The 13,155-nt window shown below is 40.7% G+C and overlaps 1 protein-coding gene across 19 annotated transcripts in view; it reads left to right on the top strand.

Moving 5' to 3' along the window:
* DCUN1D3 (defective in cullin neddylation 1 domain containing 3) overlaps window positions 1-13,155 on the top strand; it is a 39,263-nt gene that overhangs the window by 6,645 nt on the left and 19,463 nt on the right. For 4 of the 19 annotated variants that reach the window (XM_053894452.1, XM_053894449.1, XM_053894450.1 and 1 more), the window contains one exon: window positions 4,315-4,432. The exons of the other annotated variants lie outside the window; for them this stretch is intronic. The gene's annotated coding sequence lies outside the window, so the exon portion shown is untranslated. The remainder of the gene's footprint in view (window positions 1-4,314; window positions 4,433-13,155) is intronic. 19 annotated transcript variants of the gene reach the window in all.

The following is a 13,155-nucleotide window of genomic DNA, read 5'->3' as shown; positions in this document are numbered from 1 at the left end:
TCTTAAGCCAGTGGGCTGTAGAGAATACCTATTCAAAATGCTGAACCAAATACACTACTTCCTTTTCCCAGTGACTTGCCCTGGAATCCGAACAGGAAAACCTGGGTATATCCATTGACAGAACAGTTTTAGAACAGCTCTGGGAAAGAACTACAATGGCCACATTCCTTTTTTTTTTTTTTTTTTTTTTCTTTTTTTCTTTGTGAAGCAAATTTGTTTTCAGTTAAACTCTAGCTTTATATCTACTTGATTACCTAGTGGCTGCTCTTTAAACTGAAAGGGAAGGGTAGGAATCCACTGCAGTGAGGGCTGGCACTCTAGTAGCCTGGGTTCTAGGTGGCAGGATCGTGGATACGCTGGAATTCCCAGGTCCTCAGAGGAGACATTTTTCTCAGTTCGAATGACACTTTCTTGCTTCCGAGTAGAATTCAAAAGTGAGAAGTGATAGAGTGAATGCCCTGTTTCCATTTTTTAGAATGTTTCCATGGTTCTTTTTCTCTAGTAAATTAGTTTTTTTTTGAAACAACTAGTCATTTGTTCAGTCATTTACTCAAAACAGTTGGTTATGGCTAATGCCTATGGTAAGGAAAAGTTTGCGGGTTTCCTAACATTTTATGAAAGAGAAAAGTCTAAAGACTTTTGAAGGATTTTATTTTATTTTATTTTATTTTATTTTATTTTATTTTATTTTATTTTACTTTATTGTACTGTTTATTTAGTTTGGGGTGGAGGGGCAGAGAGAAGAGAGAGAGAGAGAGAGAGAGAGAGAGAGAGAGAGAGAATCCCAAACAGCCTCCCCCAACACAGCGCTCAGTCCCACAAACCCAAGAATATGACCCGAGCTGAAGTAGAGCTGAAATCAAGAGTCGGAAGCTCAACTGACTGAGCCACTGAAGTGCTCCCTGAAGACATTTAGATAGGTGGGTTCAGTGGTGGAAGAAGAGGGTGTGTAGGGAAGGACTTTGGGAAGGCAAGGTGGTCGGGGTGGTGGTAGTGGTATTGTGGACTGGGTGTATATATAGGGTGAAGAGAAATGCCCATTGGTGGTCCAACTGGGAAAGGGTAGAAAACGCTAACGATGGCACTTAGGTGGGGAAGAGTGGGTAGGGAAGGAGCAGGCCCACAAGATTGCGCAACTTCGGGGAACAGTGTTCCCAAGGAGAGGGACGGGGAACCTGTGGAGTTGGGTAATCCAGGGGCCCTGACCAGGTCTCTGACCACAAGTGTTCTCTCCCATTACTGGAAAGTGTATTTCTGATGGGGAGGGGTGAATGCAGGGATGCAGTATCTGGTTTGATCAGATTGGTCTTAAAGATTGCTTACTGAGTGCTGGCCTAAGTTTTTTGAGATCTCTGTCTCTTTTGATTTTACTTTTGACAAATCAGAAGTTGGTAAACAGGAGGGAATGTAATGTCCCTGGTCACATTAGAGTTTGGGTAAAAGTACAAATGAAGCAAATACTAGGTGGTGGTGATTGTCATTTAGCATCATCTGCTATCCAGAGGGAACAGTTAATGTAAACTATTGAGGTAACTCGTGATTCTCTCATGGGAGAGAATCTCATGGAGACTATAATAAATGTGGAATAAATCACAACCTAAATTATTAAAGAATAATCATTTTTGGTTTCAATTTCTACAACATTCCATGTTTTCTTTAGCAGGTCAAATTAGTCCATAAGCTTTCTTCTTTTAAAAGAAATTTTATTCTACCAGGTACTTGCAGATCTGTCCATAGAGCCATATTTTCTACTTGCACTGAAAATGTCAAGTAGTGCTCTGAATTGGTGACAGCTATAGATTTAATGATTAGATCAAGCAGGGAAGTGGCTTCTGAGCACCAGTTAGATTGGTTTTAACGTAAACCTCTTTTTCTGAGGTTATTAATTATGTTCCAACAACAATTCTCTGACACAACCTGAGTGTCCAACAATTCAATTCTGACACAAACTGCCTGGAGTGAGTGCATACCCCACAAGTTAATGTTTCAGTCTCATAAGATTGCCCCACTTCAGATACCAGCCACAAGTATCAGGTAGCCCCAGAGTACCTGCACTTCTGCCTGACAGGCTAAAAATTTGGGGTTCCTCACAACCTCCCTCCCCCAGGTTCAATAATTGCCAGAACATTTGACTCACAGAACTGGGGAAAGCATATTTATGATTACAGTTTCATTATAAAGGATACAAACCAGGAACAGCCAATTGGAAGAGGGGCATAAGACAAGATCTGAATTGGTACAGCTTGCATGTCCCCCCTTGGTTATTGCTGCCTCCCAGTACATCAGTGTGTTTGTTCACCAAGCCTGGAGCTCCCCTAGCCTGGTTTTAGTTTCAGTTGAGGTTCCTTGATGTAGGCATAACTGATTGAATCATCAGCCTAGTGATTAAACTCCAGCCACCCTTCTCGCCCCTTCCCTGTGGTCTGGAGATGAGGCTGAAAGTTCCAACCTTTTAATCTTGTGTCTGCTCTTTCTGGTGAGGCCAGCCTCTGCCGTGAAGGTATCTAAGGGCCCGCCCTGAGTCACCTCATTAGCATAAGTTCCAGTGTGGTCCAACCAGGATCCTTATGAATAACAAAGGACACTTCTGTCTGTAAGGATATACCAAGAGTTTTAGGAGCTCTGGCACAAACTGGGGACAAAGACCAAATATATTTTTTTATTCTACTACACTAATAATCCAGCTTTGCATTCCATAAGTAGATGCTACCTAGAGAAGGCTACCTAAAGTTAATTTAGGTGAGAAGTAACAGTATGCATTTACTGTTAATTTGATGGAGGTTTTGGTCAAGAGAGTGCAAATTAAATAGCTTCAGATTACAAAAGAACAAACTTCTCCCTCAGTCAATATGAAATGGCATTCTCAGAATGTGTTATAGTTTCTTGGATTTCACAGGTGCTGTATCTCTAGACTTGCCTAGTGCAAGAAATGAGCTCCCTTAATAAGAAATCAATTACACAATATTCATGTTTTCTTTTGGTATGACGTTAAAAAGATTCAGGTGTACATAGTGCACTGGTTAAGAGCATCAGCCTAGCCTGGGTTTTAGTCTGAACTTTACCACCTACTTAAATGTTGATCTTGGATGAGCCACTTAACATCTCTAAGTCTCATTTTTATATTTTTCATGTATAAAGGGAGGATAATCATAGCAAATACTTGTAAGTCAGTAAGACAGTCCATTTGAAGGCTTTGGCACCGTGCCTGGCATGTATGTATGCATGTCTCAAGGGGCCAGGAACTATATCATTTTACTTCCTTTTATAGGGAGACATATAGGACAGCGTATAAAACATTGCTGGGCACACAATAGACACGGGTTATCTGTCACTTGAAAATAAAACCTGCTCTGGGTATCTGGGAAGTATAGGAGTGACTCTGTGATGGAAACTTCCAGCCCATTTCCAGAGCTGGCCTAAAACTAAGAGATGGAAAATCTCCCTGAAACTATAGAGCATGCAGGAGTCTAGCAATGGGCACTGGGGCTCAGTAGCAAAGGTACTGTTAAACCAAAAAAAAGGGAAACTGATCCAGGAGACATTTTTATCTTTTGCAGTATACCTTGAGTGCATTGAATTGGGCATAATCACATGAGACTTTGGGAAGGAAACAGCGAGTCTATTTCAGCCAGTCTAGAAAAACCTTGGAGAGTCAGCTAGCCAAGTACTACGTTATGTGTGTGCTTCTCAGAGAAAGTGAAAAGCCCAGATACACTGGTAAAGGGCTTACCAGCTGCTTGAGGTTCAGTTGTTGGTGAACTCCCCTAAGGCCAGCTCTCTAATTCTCCCTGTAGCTCACCCATCTGGAGATTCTACTCTGGTGGGACCACCACTGGACTTAGATCCTAGTCTGGGCTCCACCACCAGTTATTCTGTATTTTTGAGCAAGTTACAGGCCCTCTTTGAGTCTGTTTCCTTAACTGTGACATAAAGGATTTGAGATGAAATCACTGTTTCTCAAAGTGTGGCTTTGGTTATATTTTTAGTGTATATGCTGCTGAAATGAGCACGCAAAAGTGTTTTTTTTGTACTATTGATGGTACATAAGATTTTTGGTGGTACACAGATGAGACCTTTTTGTTTACTAGTTCTGTATTTTACTGTGTATTAATGAAAACAAAACTAGCATGCCCAGACCTGTGACTTCATGGATAGTGTTGCTTAAGATAATATTAAAGTGGGTATGATTTTTTTATGCTTTTAAGAAAAATATTGGGTGAACTATAGTTGATGGTAAATGGATATGTAAGATCATAAAGGCTGTCTAGGAAAGGCTGAAGTTTGTAATTCTAAGGTTCATTAATTCTGCTCCAGTGCCACACCTTCATGAAGTCCTCTGGGGGACACAGCAGAACAGGTTCAAATTTGAGTGGATTTAAAGACTCAAGCAAATTGACAAATTTCTATTTCTGCATTCATGGTGAAGATATCCGTAAGTAGGCTGTATAGAATTTAAAATATTGTAGATGTTAGTAGTGGTGGCTTTTTTGTAACGAATGAAAAGTAAGTAGTAATGCTTTCTCTTTCACTCTAAGCAGTTTTCCTACAACCTGGATTGATCTTTTTTCCTTTCACTTTTTGGGGTTGGGACTCCCCATAGAAGCAGCTAGGATTCTGACCTATTCTGTTGGGGAGGGAGAAAAAGCCAACCCTCGTGCTCTCTCTCACTCTTACTTATTTATTTATCGATCTATCTACTTACTATTTATTTATTTATTTATTTATTGCCAATCCTCTCTCTTGAATGCATGCTAGTGCATGTATTCTAGGTTCTGGAAGGCTGAGGCTGTGCCCTATCTTAATCTTACTGGTAACTTCTTTAAAGGTATAGTGTGACACCTGCCCTAAAATGAAGTTAAACACTGAGACAAGCTTTATTTAAAATTTTATTTCACTTTTGTTTTATTGGCTCATAACATAATGGGCGTCGTGAGAAGTAAACTGAGCAATGGTAAAAAAAAAAAAAAAAGAAAGAAAGAAACAAAAGTATTGTGGGAGGTGCTTTCTTTTTAAGGAAAACCCTAGAATAAAACTGAAATCTTGATTGCATAATAGGAGCCAAGAAAGTTGCTTTCACATGTAGTCTGTTTTCTCGAGATTGTTTTTTTGTTTTGTTTTGAACCTTAATTACCTGTGTTCCCTTGACATTTTCTGTGTATCTTCACACTGTCATCTTTCATTATCTACTTTGCTTGTTGGCCAGTGTTCTGCAAGTGATAGTGTTCTGTAATTACTTCAGCATAAAGGCCCATGCATCTGGTATAGTTCCGTGTAATAGTTTAATGTTTCAAATTGTAATTTAAAAGAATTGCTATAAAGGTGGTTCCGTGTCTATTACCTTTCGTGCTGTGTGTTATCTAGTCAAGATGAGGTCAAAATTGAGCACAGTGGTGACAATGATGTAGCCCAAGATGATTTTCCTCCTTCATTTATTTAATACAGAGTTTCTACTTGATTTCATAATGAGAAACTCTTCAGATGTTTCCCAACTGAGGTAAATCTAACGTTCCAAGCCACAAGCCCTCAATACTTGGTAAATTTTCGTTTTGTCATTCATACAGTTTTGTCTCCTGAGAGAAGTGGTGACTTGTGGTATTGGGCACACTGGGAAAGGGAAAAAGCCTTTACTCAGGCCTATAATTTTGCAGGATTAAAAAATCTTTTTTTCTCCACTAAAATCTGTTTCATGACATATATGACATTCATCCTTTGTGCAGATTCACAAGACTGCCTTACTCATTGTAGATGTCTTTCAGAGTCCATTTTCCTTGGCGCAGAGTTTAGTCATTACTTATATATTATTGCTGGTGAGTCGGAGGAAATCCTAAAAGGGGATGGAGAGGAGTCGTGACATTTGCCCTTGGTCTGTAGACTAGGATTTGCAAAGCTAGAGTGAGGTTGTTTATTTCTTTCTCTTCTTGGAAAATTGCCATTGGATCAATGAGTCTTGGTTAAGATATCTTGTGGGCAGCTGAGTCGTTGGGCCTTTAAAGATGAGAGCCCCATGAAATACTATTCTTTCCCAGTCATACAAGTAATTATCTCCATGGTAGTAGAATCTCCACAGAAGTGTAAGCATTCAAGATCACACATTTAAAAAGATAAAATGTAATTTAGAGTCAGAATGAAAGATGTACAAACAGTGGTAGAGTTCTAAACCTTCTCAAGTCATTCTTCCATGTTTCCAGCACTTACTGGAGTAAGACGACTTACTCTGGTGTTCTCGTGGAAGACTAACATTTTAATTCTTGTTGGAAATTGAACTTTCATGGTAACTTGAAGTAAAAAAATAATAATAATAATTGCCGGCTTTAACTCTTAACTCTAAACTTCCCTAATCAAAGAACCAGAATTACTTAGTTTGTCAGGGCATTTGCTTTTCTAAGTTCCAGCTCAAAACCATTGCTCGGCCTAGCAGAGAGAGATAATAAAATGTTATGCAACAGGTAAAAATCTTTCCAGTTGCCTTTTCCCCATTTGGAAGGTTACAGTTTTTCCTTCCCTCTGTGTAGTTTGGCCCAAGTTTCCCCTCAGTCTGATTTGTCGCTTTACCATTTGCATACAATGCTTAAGTTGACTCACTCAACACCAAGTTCTGCAGGTCTCCTGCATTTAGTGCTTCTGACTCAGCCCACTGAAGTGAAAGAGCTTTTGATTACAGTAGCAGCTTAACAGAACAAAACTTTTATTTTTAATTTTTTTAACGTTTATTTATTATTGAGAGACAGAGCATGAACAGGGGAGGGGCAGAGAGAGAGGGAGACACAGAATTGGAAGCGGGCTCCAGGCTCTGAGGTGTCAGCACAGAGCCCGACGCAGGGCTCGAACTCACAAACCGCAAGATCATGACCTGAGCCGAAGTCGGACGCTTAACTGACGGAGCCACCCAGGCACCCCAACAAAACTTTTAAAAACACACTGTTAATAGCACTCTCAGTTTCCAAACAGATGCAAGATATTCTAAGAAGAACCATCCTATATAGTTTTCAAATTAGACGTATATGAGCAGGGGACCAGCTTTCCCAGACAGAATGTGGATCATTCATAGGGAACTTCTGAAACTCAAAACTAGCTTTGTAACCTAGAAAAATTTGGCCTTCAGATTAGATGCTTTCACCATTGTATTCAAAATGAAGTGTGTGTGGTCTGAATTTTTCTTAAAGGACTGACACTGGGATTGGATGCACAACGTGTGTTTATAGGTTGCCAGCTATTCATTCTGGTACATTTAAGTGCCTTTTGTGTATCTTGTTCTTAAGGCCCTTATGATGTGGTAGGAAAAGAGACATAAGAACAACTAGAAAATGTAAAACCGTTGCCAAAAAATATCTGCCATAAATGAAGATGTGGAGGGGCAGAAAGGCTCTAGGTCAGCTTGAAGGAGTCAGGAGAGGAGTCCTGTGGGAGGTAAAAATCTCAGCTGAGCTTGACAGACATAGACCAGAGAGTGAGATGGCGTTCAGTAGAGGTAACAGGATGTGTAAACCTAAGCATGAGAAGCCGTGGCATTTTGGGGAATGGCAGGTGTTTATGGCTGAGGGATGGGGAATATATGAGATGGGGAGAATGACAGTAGTTGAGGCCAGACTCAGAAGGGCTTTCTTTGTACGCCTTATTGAGTTTGGGATTGTGTTTTGTAGGTGAAGGGGAACTATTAAATAATTTTGAGTAGGGACGCAGCATAGTCAAGTGTGTGTTTGTGTGTGTGTGTAAAAGATCATTCCGGTGACAGTGTGAAAGAGGTTGGAGGGAGCAATCCCAGAAGTAGGGAAAGTATTTGTGAGGGTGCTCCAATAAAGATGTCAGGGGCCTGAACTGTAGAATTACTGAGGATGGGTAGATAGTCAAGAGTCAGAATTTATAAAGTCTGCCTTAATCTGATAAAACTTTATTGTTTGGATGTCCCGCATGGGTCAGTAGGCTGAAGGGTGCCCTGTTCTATACAGTCACTCAGAGGCCCAGGCTAATGAAGATTCCACTCTTGTGTACTATCTTGGTCACCATGGCAGGGGAAGAGATGGCTGGGATGTCACGTGCCAGCTCAGTGTTTAGGGTTAGAAACGATAAGAATCACAACTGCCTACAGCTCATTGGCCAGAAATAGACACATTTCCCCACCTCACTGAAAAGAACCTGGGAAACTGGGGGAGCAGATGGACAGTTTGGTGAGCTTTTCTGTGCCACAGTGTAGGGATTTGGGTAAAGTGGGTTTTTTCTGAGATTATTTCAGTGTATCAGCAGTACCAACTTCGTAGGGTAGATGTGGGGATTAACTGCTGTCATGACTCTAAAATGCCTAGTATTTTGTCTGGCACAATAAGGCTATTGAAGGGGACCTTTAAGTTTGATCTTGAGAGTTTCTCACTGTGGGTCATATCTAGTGAGTATAATCAAAAGTTAAAAACCAAATTAAAGAAAAGGAATAAATTATAGTGCATCCTAGAAGTGAGGGTAAGGTAAATATTGCTTCATGAAACTTTTGAGTTATATGTGTATTTACATGTGTATTTGGTCAGGGGGTAGTGTTCATTCTCACTGAAGGCTGCAGTTAAAGTGGAAGGCAGTGATCTTTTTCTGTCTCTCATTTCACAGTAACTGAAAGCTTATACATACCACACAAAAAACTATTCATTTTATTTAAAAAATTTTTTTTTAAGATTTTATTTTGGGGCTCCTGAGTGGCTCAGTTGGTTAAGCGTCTGACTTTGGCTCGGGTCATGGTCTCATTGTTTGTGGGTTCAAGCCCCACATTGGACTCTGTGCTGCCAGCTCAGAGCCTGGAGTTGTTTCAGATTCTGTGTTTCCCTCTCTCTCTGCCCCTCCCCTGCTCACACTCTGTCTGCCTCTCTCTCAAAAATAAATAAACATTAAAAAAATTTTTTTTAAGATTTTATTTTATTTTATTTGAAAGAGAGGTGAGAGCACACACAGGGGAGGGGGAGGAGAGAGAGAATCCCAAGTAGGCTCCATGCCCAGTGCAGAGCCCGAGCAGGGGTCAGTCTCAGGACTGTGAGATCATGACCTGAGCCGAAATCAAGAGTTGGACACTTAACTGCCTGAGCCACCCAGGCACCCCTAACGATTTTATTTTATTTTATTTTTTTAATTTTTTTTTTTTCAACGTTTTTTATTTATTTTTGGGACAGAGAGAGACAGAGCATGAACGGGGGAGGGGCAGAGAGAGAGGGAGACACAGAATCGGAAACAGGCTCCAGGCTCCGAGCCATCATCAGCCCAGAGCCTGATGCGGGGCTCGAACTCACGGACCGCGAGATCATGACCTGGCTGAAGTCGGACGCTTAACCGACTGCGCCACCCAGGCGCCCCCCTAACGATTTTATTTTTAAGTAATCTCTGTACCCAACTTGGGGCTCGAACTTACAACGCTGAGATCAAGAGTTGCATGTTTTACCTACTGAGCCAGCTAGGCACCCCAAAAAACTATTTTAGTATGGTTTTTGAAAGAGTTAGTTTAAATTTCCATATTTTAAAAACTGTGGGTTTGAAAAGCATTATCCTTAATTATGAAAAACAGTAAAACATGGTTTTGAATTTTAGCTTTGCCACTTGCTGGCTGTGTGCCCTTATATAAGTTATTGGTATTTTCTGTGTCTTAGTTTTCTCATCTATAAAACAGTGATAACACCTACCTACTAGGGTATGATTGTTGGATTAGTTCATATGTGTAAAATGATTTGAAAATGTTGGGTAGTACATTGTAAAACTCATGTAAGCATTTGTGGACGTGATTGTGTAAAACTGGCTAGTACCATGCATGTAGGTAGATATGTGCGGTGTGCTTGGTACAAAGTAGGTGCTTATTCTTTAGAAAATGTTTGTTAGATGCCAGTTAGCTCTTTTCAAGTTACCATGCACACTCCCTGCCTTCTTAGAACTTGTAATCTAAGATGTAATAATAATAATATCCTTTATCTTCTGTGCACGTGTTATTTTTGGCTATCTGCTTTGGTGTCATGAATGTTTATGTTCAATAGGAGTAAAGGATACATAATGCATTCAAGCTTTGAATGCATAATAGAAATAACAAATTGTCTATTATAGGGGCGCCTGGATGGCACAGTTGGTTGAGCGTCTGACTTCCACTCAGGGCATGATCTCATGGTTCATGGGTTTGAGCCCTGCGTCGGGCTCTGTGCTGACATCATAGAGCCTGGAGCCTGCTTCGAATTCTGTGTCTCTCTGTCTGTCTCTCTCTCTCTGCTCCTCCTACCACTCATGCTCTGCCTCTCTCTCCTTCAAAAATGAATAAAAAAAAAAAATAAAAAAAAAAACCCAAATTGTCTACTATAATAAAATGTCAGCATAGGCAGTTCCTATAAAAATTCAGTCCGGAGAACTTACTGGAGGAGAAACCAACAAAATACTTTTCCTTTCTGGATTTAAAAAAACTTTTGGCTTGCAAGAAACAAGTATCAAATTTGTTTATAAGATTGTTAGGTTGATTTCTCTTGCAGTGAGTAGTTGGTGTCAGCCAACTGATGAGCAGTGAGAAATGTGCTGTGCCTTTCTCAGGGCAGTGGTGGATAATGACTTTCATTTTGATAAGCCAGTTGGTGATACTGAGGAGTAGTGCCCTGGGTGAATAGGAGTTAATCCTGGCTGCCTGGCAGAAGTGGATTTGTTATATAATTTATGGCACCCAGAAGCCCTTTGGGGAGGTCTTTATTGTCTTATTATCAAGACAGTATCCATCTAGGCCTGAAGATTAATTCTTGTTGCTCCCATCTAGTTCCACCAGAGTGGTTCTCATAACTGAAAGGGTAGCAGTTTGCTGTGAAATGCCTGCACTTGGCTTTTGCTTTGACACAAAGGTATGTTAATCAAGAATGGCTATTAGAAATCCAGAAATGTTTCAGTTAGTGATTTATTAATAGTGTAGAGGACTTTTTTTCTTGTTAAACTGATTTAACTTTTGAAAAATGAGTCATATTCAGGGTTTCAAACATTTCCTCTTTGACTAGCCTCACAAAAGGTGTATGAACATTTCTGTCTTGTAAATTGCTGCTGCCGTTCATTTGTGTCTGTTTTGCCATTGCTGAAACAAATGCAGGAGTGTCCGTTTGGTTTTCCATCATCTGACACAAGTGGACCTCTTTAACTCTTATTACCGGTGTCCACTGTTCAACAAACCTGTACTATTTTTTGTGACTCACTGAGAAGTCATGTGGTGGTGTGATCCCCGTCCTTAGCTACCGGCACTTAAACTTGTAATTTTCAATGTATTGTGTTAAAACAGATTTCTAATTCTGGCTATTTTTCTTTTCAATTTTAGACCTAAAATTGGAAGCTCTATTTTTATAAAACACTCTCCTAGAAAAGTCACTGATGTTGCTACCCAAATATCATAACTGGGCCCGGGGGCGGAGAGAGCAAAAGCTAGCTGTTTCACATGGTTAAGCAGAATGTGTGGGCCTGCCTGCCAGCCAGCGGAGGTGGAATCTGCCCTTTGCTTTCTTGGCAAATGCATCTAGCTTTGAAGGCCCTTCGTTCTTGGCCTTTCTTTTCTTGCTGTCATCTAAAACATAGTCCGTTGTCCCCTGTGGTTCTAACGAGATGCAGGACCTTGATGGTCCGTATCTCTTACTATCTTTGATGAGGTATGCTCTTTAACCCTCAGAGTTAAAAGCCACTGTGTCATCAAGCGACTTTTAGTAAATACAACAGTGGAATAGCAGTATAAAATGGCTGTGTGTTCTTCATGTTCAATATGCAGTATTCAAGAAAACTGCTGGGTTTTGCTCTTGCATCTCCAAACACCTTAAATGTGTGATGCCGTAGTTTACTGAGGTAGAGAAGATGTAGTTCAGACCAGCACCAGAAGGCTTTTTACTGGAGTTCACCTGACTGGCAAACCCTTGGAGCTTCCTAGAGTGCCACATGGCAGTGGCTTGAATGAACTCTTTGGACTTTCTCCCTTGCTAAAAGGAGAGGCCGGAGTGATATCGATATCCATCATTAATGTGAATTTTTTCCAAGGGGCTGGGGTGCAGGTTAAAGAGAGGCTCGACAGGATGAACATGTTCTATTTCAACTTTAACTTTGGCTCTTGTTGGGTTTGAGGTGAAAATTAGCTTGTGGCATGTGGAGAGTGGTATATGCTGGCTGAGAAGCTGTGTTTTACATTATCTGGGAAATGATGAGGTAGGGAATAAGGGGACAGTTCCTACTCTCTCTTCTCTCTGAAGGTAGTGAAGTACTGGGAGGAGAGGAGTCCAGGAGAAGTTAGACCTTAGGAAGCAGTTCTGGAGAAGTGAAATTAAATTCTCCATACTTAGGGCTTAACCCCCTTTTAGTATTTGGTAACATCATAGAATTGGTATAAATGGCTACCAGTTGTTGAGTTCTAACTTGTGCTAGGGACAGTGCTAAGTATGTTGGACTCCTCATTTATTCAATCATGAGTTAATACACTTAATGTACATAGACTAGTGAGTGCCTTGTATAGAAGTGTTCAGTAGATCTCAGCGACTATTATTCACTCAACAGATATTTATCAAACTGTTGCTTATGTGACACAACTTAGGTGCACAGGACAAAGAGGTGAATAAGATAAAATCCCTGCTCCTGTGGCATTTGCCTTCTAGTAGTGGGAGCAGACAACAGGTAAGTTAACAAGAATTTCAGAGAGTGGAATGTGCTGGGAAGAAATAAAATAGTGTGTCAGATTGGATGGAGATGGAATTTGAGGTTGGTTGAACAGTAAAGGCATCTCAGCATTAGAACGGAGTCCCACCTGATGCGAAGGAGCCATTTATTCTTCACGGTGACCCTTTGATTTTCCTAGTTTTTAGGTGAGAAAACCGAGGCACGGGTGATTAAGTGTGTGCTGGGGTGCAGACAGAGCTGAACTGTACAGACTCAGTCATCTGTGTGCAGAGCATGTCCTGCCTTTCTCCGAAGGCATGAGACTGTACTGGGGCAGCTGTAGGAGCTACACTATCTGCAAGTGGGTTTTCTGGATGGACAGAATCAATGTGGTTGCAGTGTAGATAAAATCCTGATGCATTTTGGAAAAGTTCCATGTATTTTCATAGACCTCAGTCATTGGATGCAAGCTTTGCGTGTATTTGTTTGTATCTACAGATTATTCTGGGTCCAAAGCTGTCCTATCAGATTTTCAAAGATACTGATGAC

Source organism: Panthera pardus, unplaced genomic scaffold (genome assembly GCF_024362965.1).
Source record: "Panthera pardus isolate Hobbes unplaced genomic scaffold, ASM2436296v1 HiC_scaffold_5, whole genome shotgun sequence".
Lineage (NCBI taxonomy): Eukaryota > Metazoa > Chordata > Mammalia > Carnivora > Felidae > Panthera > Panthera pardus.
Note: the sequence above shows the minus strand (reverse complement) of the source record. Positions and strands in the feature narration are given on the sequence as shown.